Genomic DNA, 15,522 nt, shown 5'->3' with positions numbered 1-15,522 from the left:
GAGGTATTGTACATGCTGGAGATGCTTCACCTGGCCTTCTGCATACCCTCACATTAGCAGGAGGAAGATAAATCTGGAAACTGGACTCATCTGATGACAGTCCAGTTCTTGTGCCCAACAACACCGGGCTAACCTCTGTCTCTCAGTGATCAGGGGCTTCTTGATAGCCTTGTAGGTCCTTAAGCCATGATCTAAAAGTCGACCAAGTACAGTGTGGATGGAACACTGGACACCTGTTTGGTTTGACGACTGCTGTTGGAGCTCCTGGGATGTCATTCGGTGATGCACATGCAGATCAGGATGTGGTAATTTCTGGATGAAGAATCCCTTGGACGCCCAGATCTCGTTTTGTCTTTCAAGCTGTTGGTTCGTCTGTATTTCTGTAGAGTATATCCAACTGCATCTGCACTTCCTGGCGATCTGGCAGCTGTACCCTTCCTGGCTGAGAATCTGTATACAGGTGTGTTTCCTGCATTAGGTTCCTTGTTTCAGACATTTTTGTCTTTCAAATGTACTGACTTTATAAAGACAAGAAGAACAGAAAAATGTGTCTTTTGATAAAAGGCACGGCCTTCATTAGGGGATTACTGGTACCAAAATGACCCAATACTCAAATTTTGGCTGTTTTAGTATTTGTTTAGTATTTTGTCTGTGACTGTACTAAAAGAAACTGCGCTTGAAGACCTAAGAGTGATTCTTATGTAATATTTCACAAATGCGTGACCAGAAACTTTTTTCCACTACTGTATAGGTCCATTCCAATGCATACGAGTGCACTCAAGGTCTTGATTTGGACCAATACTTATATGGCCTACAGTCGGAGGCTGTAAACCAGTGGCACCTTCATCATTGTCTGCAGAGGTTTAGTTTTTATTGTATTTTAACCATTCCCTCCCACTGTCCATATATTTTTTATATAAAGTATTGTTTTATTATAATTATTATTTATTTCATGGACGGCTGGTATAAATTGGCTAAGCCCTCCCAAGCTAACGCAAAAAAGTTGAGGGAATAAGTTTTTAAATAACTTACAAAATATTGTTTTAAGATTTGGTGAAACCAGTGGTAGCAATAGCACCAAAATATCAAAAGAAAACACAGAATGTCTCCTAATGGGCTGATGTTTTACAGCCCCAGTGCTCCCGGTCCGCTTTCATTCATTTATTTCTTGTAAGTGATTGATAGGTGTCATGTCACGTACCCGTCATTCACTGATCATTTGGGCTAAATGCAGTCAGCCTTCAAGCGGCTGGTCATTGGTCAAAAGTGCTGCTGGTTCCAAAGTGGGAGGAGGGAGAAGAAGTTTATCCAAACCAAATAAGACACAAAGGGGAAACAAAAAATGAACATGAACTACAACAACTACAAAGGAAAATCCAAATAACCAAAATCCCCCCTCTGACATTCCTCTCTAATGGTCTGGCCTGAGGGGGCAAGTCACAGGATTTAAGAGTCTTCCACCCTCCCACGCCTTTTACTGCACCAGGAAGGCCTACCGCCGTTACGGTAACTCAAAAGGAAAAAACAATAATTAATATAAAGGAAGATACACTTTACAGCGTAAAAACGTGTGCACCCATTTAAACTATGTAAAGTTAGTGAAAGTAATTAAACAAATAAATTTAAATGCTTAACGTAAACTTAATGTGCAAATGCGCTGTGGCTGATAACAAAACCTTTAGAAGCTAAAGTTGTGAGGGGTGTGTACCATATTTTCCATTACTGCGTGGCTGTGGACATCACACTTGCACAAGGGTCAAAACTCATCCTACGAGCATATGAGCAAGTGTAATTTCTTCCATAGTACAGTGCTGATTGTCATAATTTCAGTAAGTGAAGATTTTCAGCTGAAGCTGCAAAAGTTTTTTTTTCATGTTTTGTTAATATTTCCCCCGAAATTGCACTTTTTCATTTTACTTGTTTTGCATGAAAACACAGAGTCTGTTAAAAATGGCTTTTAGTGAAATGTTTTGATTGTCATGTCAGTCTTATGATGAATGCTTGAAGTGACTAAAAATAGAACAACACTTGAGTGGGTGCTAAAGCTACATGTTTTGAATATTTTTAAAACTACTTCTCAGTTGCTGGACTTTTTTATTTGATGTTTGTACATGAAAGCTCTGAGTATGTTTTTTTTTTTTTTTTTTAAAAAAGTCTGACGTTACTGAAATTAAAGGATTGTGGTTTGAAATAAAATCCAGCTAATTTAGAGTAGAAGGGAAAAAGTCCCTCTCTAGTATCGCCAGTTGCTGGTTTATCATTACATTTGTTTTTTTTTTGTGTGCTTTCATACTGTGGTATTATACTGTCTGAAGTTCAAACCGCACAATCTTTTCATTCAATAAATTTGAGAAGTTGAAATATTTCCTTTGATATGGGTCAAGGCTTGTCATTAAGGAGTCCTGAAGACAGATCAGTTGAGAACCACTGATGCAGAGCACTAAGGAGGTGTAGTATACCTGTAATTGATGTAACTGTGTGTATTGTAGACATTTCTTTTGCTGCTGTGTTAACTATTTAATCAGTATGATTATCAGGCATTTGTTTGCCTACCCACCAAATTTCACCACCAGCTGCCACTCATTAATTTGCTTCTTGGTCTTATTTTGTAGGTTAGCTGGCATATGACATTGCAGGACAAGAACTGTCATCTTAACGGGAAGATAACCTGCTAACAGCCACAAGAAATACATTTTGGAAACAGTGCCAGAAGTTGACCAATCACGATCTTTATTCTTCACCTTTTCAGGGTAGGTCCTGCCTGCTTTATTTACATGCATGTCACACTAGTTTTCTTGTTCACTAGTTGGTTGGAGATTTTGGTACCAGGTTCAAGTGTGGCTTGAGCCTTCTTTCAGCACATTGGTCCTGCTGAGAGCGGTGCGATTCCTCCATCAGCTGCTGAAGATCAAGCGTGAGGAGATTCTTACATCATCTGTTGCAGGTAGCAAAACTTCAGCTGGTTAGTTGAGAATTGACATCTCTGTGAACTTGTTATTCTTTAGGGTATAAATCATCAATGGATGGAGGCAGACATGTCCAGCTCAGTGTCCTGGGAAACAGCCTGACAGATGCATGTATCCACTGATTTTTGTTTACGTTTGACAAATTTGTTGCTGTCTGCTCTGCTTATTTCCAAGCTACGTCCAATTTTTAATTTTTTAGAAACACCTTGACTGGTTTAAACTTAAATAAATTCTGATAATTGCATCAGTCTAATTTCAGTACCTTTTTAAGACTTTTTCGAGACCTTCTCAATATTTTCTTTGTAACCATTTGCATCAGTGACACCTTTAACTTAATAGTTTATCTATATAGTTGTAAAGACTATAGACCACTATCATACAATAGAATTCAAATAGGTTGGGAGAATAAATCAAAGGCAAAGTTTGAGCACATGTTTAGTGTATAAACACTAATGTGAACTCAAAACTAGTTTGATGCATATACAACGGTTTTGTCAGTAGGGCTGTCAATTATTCCATCGATTAAACAAGTAATTGGATAAGAAATACTTTTGCTTTGTTGAGGAGTAAAACAAACACAGAAGGAAAAAGGCTGTCTTAAAATTAACGACTACCTGCTTTCCTTGTTCATCACATTTTTATTGCACATTAACAGAAATGCAACAAATAAATTTTTTTATTTTATTTCATTTGAATTAAATGGTGTTTAGCTGTGTGCAGACACCATATCACCTCCGCACGCAGTGTTGCTGTGCTGCCCAGAGCCACCCTGATGTCGGCAGAAGACGACGTAGCCGCACCTGACTGTCCTACTAGCCGAGGACGATTCAGGTGCGGCTACCAGTGGAGGTGTAACATTAAACACTAGGTTGTGGTGGCGCAACATTACTGGGACAGAAGCCAGTAACGTGGCTAGCACCATGACATAAGGTGAGTTCATAATAAGCACCGAGATTGCCAGGGCGAACTCACGGCTCACTCTCATTTATATATTGTAAAACTTACTGTGTTGGTGTTTTATTTATTTATTTATTTTTTATTAACTCGTCAGGGCTCCCTCAGGATAAACAAGGTTGCATCAACAACAAAATTGACCATCCCAATATTGGAGAAGTGATCTGGGCTTCAAAGACTGTGGTTCATCTTCTAAGACCACAATTGTGAAGGATGAACTCAGCAGGTGTGTCATCAAGGAGAAGAACAATAACAGTTATACAAGGACACCGTGTCCTAATTTCATGTGTCTATTTATGTCTCCAGAGAACTTCATGAGCGATGACTGTGTTATTATGTGCACAACCAAAGGACTTCAAAGTATTTCAACAGAGACTTGAACAACTGCAGCCTTGGTTACACACCCATCATTATAAACTGAAACCCAATGAGTATTCTGGAAATATAACATTTTCTGTCACCTGATATCTAAAGGTGGTGTCAAGTTGGTGTAAAGTTGATTAATTTCACACATTAAAAATGACTATACCAAATAAGAGCAGCACTATAATGATTACCAGATACAGAAAGTGCATGCAATAGAGCATATTACTAGATTACTGTGTCAACAACATATTGTGTAATTGATGGGTTTTATATTGGAAATGTGGTGAGAAAGCAGCAGTTTTCTGTGTTTGGAACTGGTAACAGGTAATGGAATGGGCAAGATGTCAGTAAGCATTCACACAATTATATTCTTGTGTTTGAGATATAAACATGACAATTAACTTCATGAATGATAAAGGTAGCATTTAATAGGTCAAAGTTGATGATTATCTTATTGAGATGCTATAATTTACATTTCACAAGCAGTATAGACTGTTGCACACCCTCCATTTGACAAGCAGATGTAGCTAGACCTCGTGCATTCATTTGGTGTGCCTGAAAGCTAAAAAAAAAAAAAAAAACTAGAAAATTCCCTCTGGGAAATTCTGAAAGGGCTAATGCCGGGGGTACCGTGTCTGTCAACATGGGAGTTAGCACACTTTGTCTAGATTTAGCCCAATTAGCTTACAATTGGCACAATTAAGTTATGGTTAGCACAGGTAACCCACAGTTAGCATACTTAACTCACATTGAGCACAGTTAGCTTACGGTTAGCATAGTTAGCCTACATTTACCAGAGTTAGCCTACATTTAGTACAGTTAACCCACATGTCGCACAGTTAGGACAATTAACCCACATTTAGTACAGTTAGCACAGTTAGCTTACAGTTATCACAGTTAGCCTGTGTGTGAGAGAGTAATGCGCGCTTTTAGGCGCATATTTGTACATCCTCCTACTCTTCCTGTGTGTAGCTGTAATAACATGAAGTTACCTGTGTGTTTGTGTGTGCATGTGTGTGGCCCGCTTACGCGCGCATGTGTGTGTGTGTGTGTATGTAACCGTAATAATATAAAGGTACCTGTGTGTTTGTTATTACAGATAAACACACACGCGCGCAAGCGCACCACACACATGCACACACAAAGTTATCTGACTGGGTGGGGAGGTGTGTGTGTTGGTGTGTGTTGTTGTAACATAAATGTATGGGACACAGGGATCGGCTGTATTAACAGCAGAGACAACTGATTAATGAAATGGTCTCAGCTGTGACCCAGACCTGCGGCTTAGTGGTTGCCGTGGCAACTCACGGTGGTCGTCGTGACGACAGAAGCGCGCAGACCTCGGACACAGAAAAGACCTAGATTTCCCGCCTTTTCGCTGGTCTCAAATTTGGGCTTACTGTGACAAAACAGTAGCTCCTATCAGAAAAACAAGCAGAACCTGGACGTCGTAACACATTCCTGAAGACTTTCATATGTTTTTTGTCCTCCTGTAGTAAATATTTTGGACGCTTGCAAGTTTAAGACAAAAGGTCCTTCTCCTTTTCTCAGAAAATCTTTGCATTGGAGTGAATAGAGAGCAAACAGGTAATTTATTACCTGTTTGGTAAATAATTAATTTACCGCGAACAGAGGCTCACAGTTTAAATTCTGTATGTCTCACTGCTTTGCCGAGGACATAAATACACAAATACATAAACTAGTTTTTATGCATCACTCTGAGAAAGGATCTTCCTAATTTAGATGTTATTACGCACACTGTAAAAAAAAAAAAAATACGTAAAAAAATACGTAAAAAAAAATACGGTAGATTTCTGGCAGCAGGGGCGCCATAAAAATACAGTCAGGAAAATTACTTTCTGTAGTTTTAAAACATTTTTAAAACGATTAAATCACCTAAAAATATGGTAAATAAATGTTGTATTACGAACAATAATGCTTAAATTTACAGAAATGTGAATCGGTTTTAATGACGTTATTTTATGGGAAGAGATTGTATAATAATATATATTTGATGTAATATAACAGTATAGACCAACAAAATAATGTGAGTCATCTTTCAAAACACGCCAAAAAACTATTGCAAAACTAGATATTTGGTTAGATTGCAAGAATTTACTGTTAATTTTAGAAAACATCAAATGGATTTCATTGTTTTACGTTGTTTTTAACGTTTAATTACAAACATTTTACATTTTAAAATAATGAAATTACCCATAAAGACGGCAAATTAACATTGTAAAATGAATAATAATGCTTAAAGTTACAGAAATGTGCTCTTATTAGTTGTTTTAATGGCATTATTTTATTTAAAAAGGCTATAGGCTATATTAGATTAGATGTAATATAACAGATGTAGATGTATCTGGAGCCGCGGGTTGCTGACCCCTGCTCTATACAGTTGACGAAGTGTGGTGTCCATAATTGAACTACTTGTTGATCGTAGTGAAGTTGCAGTTTCTGAGCTGTAACCACCTGAAGAGAAGGCAGAAAACATTAGCTGTTCTTAAATATTAACAGCTAATTACAGTTTAAGAGGCAGGACCAGGATAAAGGTGCAAGAAGATACAGCCTTTTCCAACACCACAGCAGTCACACGAGTCCCACTATAGATGACAACATTGCTTTGGGTAAGACGAGCTTGCAAGATCTCAACACACTACAAAGAAAATACACACCAGACTGACTATACATGAGAACTAAATGAACAACATATTACTGTTGGGTGAACTATTGCTACTGCTGGATACAAAAGTCATTTTTTTCCTGTACATTGTGATAAAGTATCCTGTGTTCATCCCATAATCCCTTCCCATCATTAGTTGTGTGTCATTTGCTACCGAATCAGAATCTAGAGAAGATGGACCCAACTGATGATACTAGTTTCTAAGCACACTGTCAATTCACTGCTGCTGATTGTACTATATTACACTGAGTTACAGGTAGATTCTATTAATTTTCAGCCCATCTAACCCAAAAGAGTAACTGTGTGCAACAGATGCATGTAGTCACCAGAGAGGGGCACCTCATCAGACTGTGTTACTGGACTTGTACTGGTACTGGCTCTGCTCTACTGTTGGTTGCTCTGGCTGCTTGGGGGACTGTCCAATACATGTTGTTGGCCTTATTAAAGGACGGATAGTAGTAATATTTAAACACGGACATCACATAGCTCAATCTGGGTATATTATTACCTAACATAATTATATCCTCAGTAGCCATTGATATATTTTAAACTGTTCCTTTCTCAATATAATGCAGTACACCACCACTAAGACCCACTATGAAATCAATGATGAACAAGGTGTGGTGTATAGTCATCACCTTTTTCAAAACATCAACAAAAATGTAGAGAAGTATAATTCATAGTAGAACTGCTGTATTGAACTGCATTGATTAGTACAGGTGGACCTAATAAGTAGATTTTGACTATGCACATTTTTTTAATGTGAAAGTTTATTCTGTACAAACTGAAACACATACTTGTCTTTTTGAGCAGTGACAGACGTTTCCTGGCTTCAACTGGTCTGAGGGCAGAAAGGAGGTCACTTTCCTGCAGGTAGCTCAGGTCCTCAACTCCTAAACATTGCAGATGCTCCAGCAAAGGCTCAGGGTCTCTCAGTTTAGGGACCGATTTGATGAAAGACAGAAGCTGACTCTCTGCATCCATGACTAGGAGGACTAGAAGGGATGAAAAATACTGTTTTACTGTCACATTTTAATCTCTCAAACTCCAGATGACTCGGAGTCAACAATGCTATGCTTAAGTGAAATTACTCTTGTCCCACAAAGCTTGTACACAGGCAAATGGTAATAATCTAGTTTCTGTTCAGGCTTCCAACATTTCATGCTTGTTTCACTTCATACAATGCAAATGCGGGCACATAGGACACATCATGAGGTGTAACAAAGTATACGTGCTAGTCCTGCGTCACAAGCATGAGCTCAGTCTGTCTGAATTCAAGTGCCTCACCTTGGTTTAAACACAGAAAGAGTACCTTTTCGTACTGAGTGCCTTTCCACTGCATCTCGGTAGCTGCTCAACATTGGGTTCTTTGACTAAGGTTTCTCCTACTGTGGAGCGCACTGCTTCACTGTACAGTTCAGCATGGAAAGGAGTGGAGTTCTGAACCAACAGTTTATGCCATGAAATGAACTCTCATCTGCAGAGAGAAAGAAAAAAAATGATGAATCATGAAATTTGCCAAAATCAAAATAAATGCTATTGGTTGTGAAAAAGTCGACCTAAACTGTGTTATCAGATCTCCCCTCAATAAACCAAAAGATGATTGTTAGCTTGTCCTTTACATATTTTTCAGTATTGTTTTGAATTTCATGTTGACCACTGACTAGTGTTGCACCAAAATTAAAATTTGAAAAACCTTGAAAAAGGCAGAGTAGGTCACTCCTCCTATATTTGTGAGAGGCACAAGAGGAAGATGAAAATATTAGTTTTAAGAAAGTGTAACTGGTTAAAATAAACCAAATAAATTACCAAATCTCAGTATCATTTATAAAACATTTGTTCTCTCTTCTTTGGAAGAAAATCCACTTAAAATGTCTTACTAGCGACACCTGCAAGTGGAGGAGTAGGAGCAGTCTGCGTGCTAAGAAGACTTTGACATTTTGACACGTTACATTAAATCCAACTTCCTATCCTAGCCAGAAATCATGCCATTTCAAGTCACACAGTCAAGGTTATGGCCAAAAAAGTTGTGAAAATGTAGAAGAGGGTTAATAATCAATTATTGTTCATTGTTGCAGCTCTAAACAAATGTTGTTCCTCTTTCTCTCCGCCTGTGTCAGTCAGTTCACAAAAGTAAACGTAATGACTCACTGTTAAGTGCTAAGCTAACGTTAGTGTAAATAAAAGAACAAGTTGTTGGTCCGACTGACTACTAACTGTCATAGATATATATCTATGACCAATACTGGCAGACGCCACGTGAAGACGCCGCTGCCAGCCATACTTTTGTCATCATAGTTAGCTAACATTTCAATTGACGACATGCTAGCGGATTGGTTTTGTCAACTGAGTTAGTTAGAGGTATGGTGGTAAATAAAGCTAATACTACTCAGCTTCAGTTTGATACTTGCCTTCTGCATTCGTCCTTCCTCCAGCCTCCACATTAGCTGCTGTTTGCTCCAAGTTTCTGTGACCAAACGGGAACAGCCGCGTGGTAGTTGTTGACCTTGTTAAGCGTAACGTCAAAGACGGATGTTCAGTGTCCCAACAGCCAATGGCATGTCTTCTTCTTCTTCTTCTCCAACGGTTTCTGTCGACCAATCCAGACGGGACCCGCTATTTCCAAAGCACGCACTCCAATGACGTGTCGCGTTCACATTTTTGTCTTTTGTGTTTGTGCAGGAAGACGTTGCAGCAGTAAAATGTCTCCCAATGACACGTGTTTTGTTCAGACATGCTGTGAAATAATTCAAGACGTTGTGATTTATATTGGATTATATATATAAACACACAAAGTAGCCTACAGTGTTAAATAGTTATTTTACTATTAATTTCTCAGTAATTTTAAATGATTTTTTTAAGTTTTAAGTTTTGTTTAATTTTACAGTTTATTCCAATAAATAACAGACAAATATTTGTAAAATTACGATACATTTGTGAACATATTTTAACAATAAATATCTGTATTTCTAATGTTTCTTTTTTTGTAAAAGAACAGAAATATCATGTTTCACACGTATGTCACCGTTACAGTGATTTCGTGTCATTTTACATTTAACATGTAAAATCACAGTGTTTTTTCGTTGATTGTCTTCTATACATACCAATCTGTAAAAATAAACAGTAAAATTTTGTTATATTACTTTTTTTTTGTTTTTACAGTGCAGGTGAAAGACAGCAGTCCTGGTCACCTGCTTTATGTGAGAATGAAAGGACATATCCTGGTCAAATATAACACCAAGGTTTTTCACAGTAGTACTGGAGGCCAAGGTAATGCCATCCAACGAGACCAGGTGATTAGATAATGAATCTCTGTTTAGGGCCAAATACGATGACTTCTGTTTTGTCTGAGTTTAAAAATAGAAAATTACATGTCATCCAAGCCTTTATGTCTTTAAGGCATGATTGGAGTTTAACCAGCTGATTAGTTTCATCTGGTATCATGGATAAATATAGCTGGGTATCATCTGCATAGCAATGGAAGTTTATGCTGTGCTTTCTAATAATATTGCCTAAGGGAAGCATGTATAATGTGAATAATATTGGTCCTAGCACAGAACCCTGAGGAACTCCGTAGCTTACTTTGGTATATATAGAAGAATTGTTGTCTACATGGACAAACTGAAATCAGTCTGTCAGATAGAGACAAGTCCATCGCCTGAAGCCATGAGGAGATCATTGGTAACTTTAACCAGAGCTGTTTCTGTGCTATGATGAGCTCTAAAACCTGACTGAAACTCTTCAAACAATCCAGTCCTGTTTAAATGATCAACCAACTGATTGACAACAACCCTTTCTAAAACTTTAGAGATAAAAGGAAGGTTGGAAATTGGCCTATAGTTGTCTAAAACATCTGGGTCAAGAGTGGGTTTTTTAAGTAAAGGTTTAATTACAGCAGTTTTAAAAGACTGATAAATATAAGTTTATCTGATTTAATATGGAGGTATTAATTAATGTAAAACCTCCTTGAGCAACTTAGTCGGAATGGGGCCTAAAAGACAAGTTGATGGTTTAGATGCTGTAATAACTGAAGTGAGCTCAGGAAGATCAATTATAAATAAAAGAATCCAAATATTGACTAAGTCCTACAGAAGTTTCTAATGCCACTGTACTTACATCTTTGACAACTGGAGGGGTGCTATGAATTTTATCTCTAATGCCAACAATTTTATCAGTAAAGAAGCTCATGAAGTCATTAGTGCTGAGGGCTGAAGGAATAGATGGCTCAACAGAGCTGTGACCCTTTGTCAGCCTGGCTACAGTGCTGAAAAGAAATCTGGGGTTGTTCTTGTTTTCTTTTATTAATGAAGAATAATATGCTTTTCTACTCTTACGGAGAGTTTTTTTTATAAGTTGTTAAACTATCTTTCCAGGCTATGTGAGCTTCTTCAGAATTAGTGGAATTATTTCCAGCTTTCAAACTGCCTGTTTTGAACTGTGCAACTGTGAATTATACCATGGACCCACCCTCCTCTGATTTATCACCTTCTTTTTCAGAGGAGCAACTGGATTTAGAGTTGTTCTAAGTGATGCTGTCGTGCTGTCAACAAAATAATCTATTTGTTTGGGAGTTAAATTGTGGTTGCTGACATCCACATCACTGACATAAGGCACTGAGTTAAATATTGAAGTAATTAATTCCTTATATCTAGTTACAGCATCATCGGATAAGTGTCTACCATAATGAAATGTCTTTCCAATTTCTGTGTAATCTCTTATAGTAAATTCAAGTTTCACAAGGAAATGATCGGATAATAGAGTGTTTGAGAATATATTGTCAGACCGTCAGTTTCTATGCCATATATTAATACAAGATCTAAGGTGTGATTGAAACAGTGAGTTGAAACATTTACATTCTGAGAAAAGCCAATTGAGTCCAGTAATGACATGAGAGCTTAGACTGTCATTACCAACATCAACATGGATGTATTAGTAGTAGCCACCTACTATAATGACTTTATCTGTTCTAAGCACTAAATCACATAGAAAGCCAGAGAATTCAGCTGAAAAATCTGAGTAAGGAGCAGGTGGGTGATGCACCACAACAAAGAGAATAGTTTTTGTGTTTTCCAGTCTAGATGAGCAAGACTAAGAGTAAGGCTCAAACAAATTAAAGCTTTTCTTAGGTCTAGGATTAAAACATAAATCAGAATCAGACTCCTCCTCCTCGGCCTGTGCCTCGAGGAATGTGATAGTTACTATGACTGGGTGGCGTGGACTCATTTAAACTGACATATTCATCATTCTGCAGCCACGTTTCAGTCAAACTAAATAGATCAATCTGATGATCAGTTACCAAATTGGTCACTAAAAGTGATTTGGATTTTCTTATATTTTCTTGAGGTTGGGAATATCATAGGTCATGTACAATAAGGGTGTGGAGGCCTGGGGCTGTGTGCAGATAAACCTCTGTGGAGAAAGGCATCAATAGCAGAAAAGAGAAAGATGGAAGTGGAATTTCATAGGCAAGAGGCAGCAGTAAAATGTGTTAAGACACTGTCGCAGGTGAAGCAAGGACAGTGGGTGAAATGGTAGAGTGTAGAGAAAAGGAAGTTGAAGTGGAGAGAGTGGAGCTAGTAGGATTAGATTTAAGATAGGGGCTATTTATGATGTGCTGCCATCTCCCCAGGTCCTAAACCAGTGGTTAGGGAACGATGCTGCCTGCCCACTGTGTTCTGGTGTATGTACACTTAGCCACATTCTGACAGGTTGCAGGGTTAGTCTCTCCCAATGGTGATATACACTATCAGTCAAAAGTTTTAGCACACCACACTTTTTCCATATTGTTTTTTTTTTTTTTTTTACTGAAAATGATTCAGTTTGTGTCATTGCACTCTGAAATGAAAGCATAGAACAAATAAGCACTTTGAGTTGATAAAGAAATCATGGAATCAATTTATAGACCAAAATGAATTCTAAACTTTTGACTCATTAAAGTAGCCACCTGTGGAGGGGGCATGGTGCATCAGCTGCAGGGGAGAGGTGTGGGGAGGGCTCAGAAGAGTTAGAGTGTCAGAGAAAATGCAAACACAGCTTCTGGAGGCGATGCTGTTGCTGGCTGGAGTGGCATCACCGGCCCCTTCGCTCTCTGGTGTGTCCCTACACCAGATAACCAAGAACAACGATCCCCAGTCGTTCCTCGAAATGTTTGAACTGTGGCGGTGTATGGTTGGCCAGGGGCAGAGTGGGCTGTGCGCCTGCTGCCCCTATTATCGGGTGACGCGCAAACAGCGGCGCTCGGTCTGCCTGCCACCTCTCAGTGACAATATGGGGACATCAAGAGGGCTGTCCTGGACCGATTGGGATACTCAGCTGAGAAACACCTCTGAAGGTTCAGAGGGACGAAGCTGGGGCCCACCGACCGGTTGTTCGTTTATACACAGCAGCTGAGGGTCGCAGCGAGAAGATGGTTGCAGCCGGTGGAGTCCACGGGTGAGGAGCAGCTGCTGGAGAGGATCGTTCTGGCAAAGATCGTGTTGGAACAGTTCGTGGAGGGGCTCCCAGCTGCCACCGACCTGGGGACCTGGGGACCTGGGGACCTGGTGACGGCCATCGCCCTCGCGGAGAATCACCTGACTGTCCTCTCCTGCGGCCAGACTCCAGAGACCTGGCTTGCACCTTCCAGCCATCCAACATTTCATCCATTTCATCACAAACCAGCTCAATGGGGTTTAAGTCTGGAGACTGTGGTGGCCACTCCATGTTTTCAAGCTTACCATCTTGTTCTTTTTTCCTGAGGTAGTTTTGGCGTAGCTTGGACTTGTGTTTTGGGTCATTATCTTGCTGTAGGATGAACCTCTGACCAACTAGGCCCATACCAGAGGGTATTGCATAGTGCTGCAGAAAGCTGTGGTAGCCATTTTGGTTCAGGGTGCCGCTCACTCTGTACAAGTCACCGACCCTGGATCCAGCAAAACAGCCCCAGACCATCACACTTCCTCCTCCATGTTTGACAGTTAATGTCACACACTGTGGAACCATCCTCTCACCTACTCGATGGCGTACAAAGATCCTGCGTGATGAACTGAAGATTTGATTCTCCAGTAGTCCAATGGCGGTTTTTCATGGCCCAGGAGAGCTCTTTGTTTTATTCTGACATCTTAGCAATGGCTTTCTTGCTACAACTCATCCTGTCAAACCTGCAGCTCAAAGTCTTCTCTTCACAGTTAAAACTGAGACTTGTCTACTACGAGTACTATTAAGCTGTCCTTGAAGCTGTTGTCCTGTGAGCCACCTATCACACAAGCTGTTATCTCTCAGAAACTTGTCCTCTGATTCAGTTGTGCCTTTGGGTCTGCCAGATTGCTTCCTGTCAGAGTTTCCCCCAGTTTCTGAGTGACTTTTGATGGTGAAGAAAACTGTACTCACTGACACCTTGACTTTCTTTGCAGTTTCCCTTTAGGAAAGACCTACATTTTTAAGTGTTATGGTGGTCTGTCTCTCTTCCATTGTTAATTGCCTTTTTCTCGCCATTTTTGTAGCAACACACTACTTTCTAGGTACAATACTGTTCACCTGATGCTCATGAGGGTCTGGTACCACAGTGTGTTCCTTTTATGCAGACAGATGGGGTTGTAAGTAATCAAGAAAAGTTGGAACACCTGTAGGAATTAGTAGCACCAGCTTTCAAGGCTGATTCAACCTTTATTGCTGCAGAACAGCTTTAAATTGTTAACCCACTTCATGTTCCCTGAAAAAGGCCTTTCTGTATAATTCTGAATTGTACATTATTTTTCAGTTTTGGGTAAACAAACCTTTTTTTTTTAACCTCTGGCTGTTCAGTACTTACCTTTGTACCATTTTAAGCTATTCATTGGGCTTGCATGACTTGAATTGCAATAAATAACTGGAAAAATGTGGTGTTCTAAAACTTTTGACCGGTAGTGTACCTGGGGTGGCAACCAGGTTCTGAAATACTTAGTAGCTGCAATTACGGAAAAACAGGTTGAAGCAAACTCCTCATCTGCTAGAAAGGAGAGCAGGCATGTTATGTTTGTTTGGGAGGGAGAAAAGACCAGGCAGACCAGGATCAGGCATAGCACAGGGCAGCTAAGGGTGGGCAGAGCCTGGGAGCCGAGGTCCAACTTAAACGGTCAGCTGACTGTCCCAGCACATATAGTGAACACTCGGCAGAGACGGGACCTGCTGTTGTGGCCGGAAACAGAGAAGGTAGTGTACTTTGTAGAACTTACTGTCCCGTACTACAACAGACTACTGCTCTGCTTAAAGGACTGTGAGAGAGTGCTGTGTTTTTGTATTTGTGGAAACATGGCTCAACAGCAGCGTTCCAGACAGTGCTATACAGCCTGATCAGCTAACATGCTACCGAGCGGACAGAGCTATCATCAACAACAGGACAACAACAATAACAGCAGGAGAGAGGCACTGAATGAACTGCACCAACACATCAGTGAGCAGCAGACAGCCCACCCAGATGCTTTCCTCATCCTGGCTGGGGATTTTAACCAGAAGGCTCCTTAGAAGCACTTCAAGACTGTTTCTCCACCACAGACTGGGACATGTTTAAACAAGTTGCCACCTACAACTTCA

At 39.7% G+C, this 15,522-nt stretch overlaps 1 long non-coding RNA gene across 3 annotated transcripts; it reads left to right on the top strand.

Annotated features, from left to right (window-relative positions):
- Positions 1-1,497: 1,497 nt before the first annotated feature.
- Positions 1,498-5,064, top strand: LOC125012532. 3 transcript variants are annotated; one of them, XR_007113293.1, is made up of 6 exons: positions 1,498-1,829; positions 2,385-2,448; positions 2,613-2,944; positions 3,677-3,896; positions 4,018-4,146; positions 4,227-5,064. It is a non-coding gene; the product is annotated as an uncharacterized LOC125012532 (long non-coding RNA). The 3 variants fall into 3 exon arrangements; XR_007113292.1 differs by having other exon boundaries at positions 4,018-5,064; XR_007113294.1 differs by lacking the exon at positions 2,385-2,448 and having other exon boundaries at positions 4,018-5,064.
- Positions 5,065-15,522: the final 10,458 nt, after the last annotated feature.

This window comes from Mugil cephalus, chromosome 8 (assembly GCF_022458985.1).
Source record: "Mugil cephalus isolate CIBA_MC_2020 chromosome 8, CIBA_Mcephalus_1.1, whole genome shotgun sequence".
NCBI lineage: Eukaryota > Metazoa > Chordata > Actinopteri > Mugiliformes > Mugilidae > Mugil > Mugil cephalus.
This window is presented reverse-complemented; position numbering and strand designations above follow the sequence as displayed.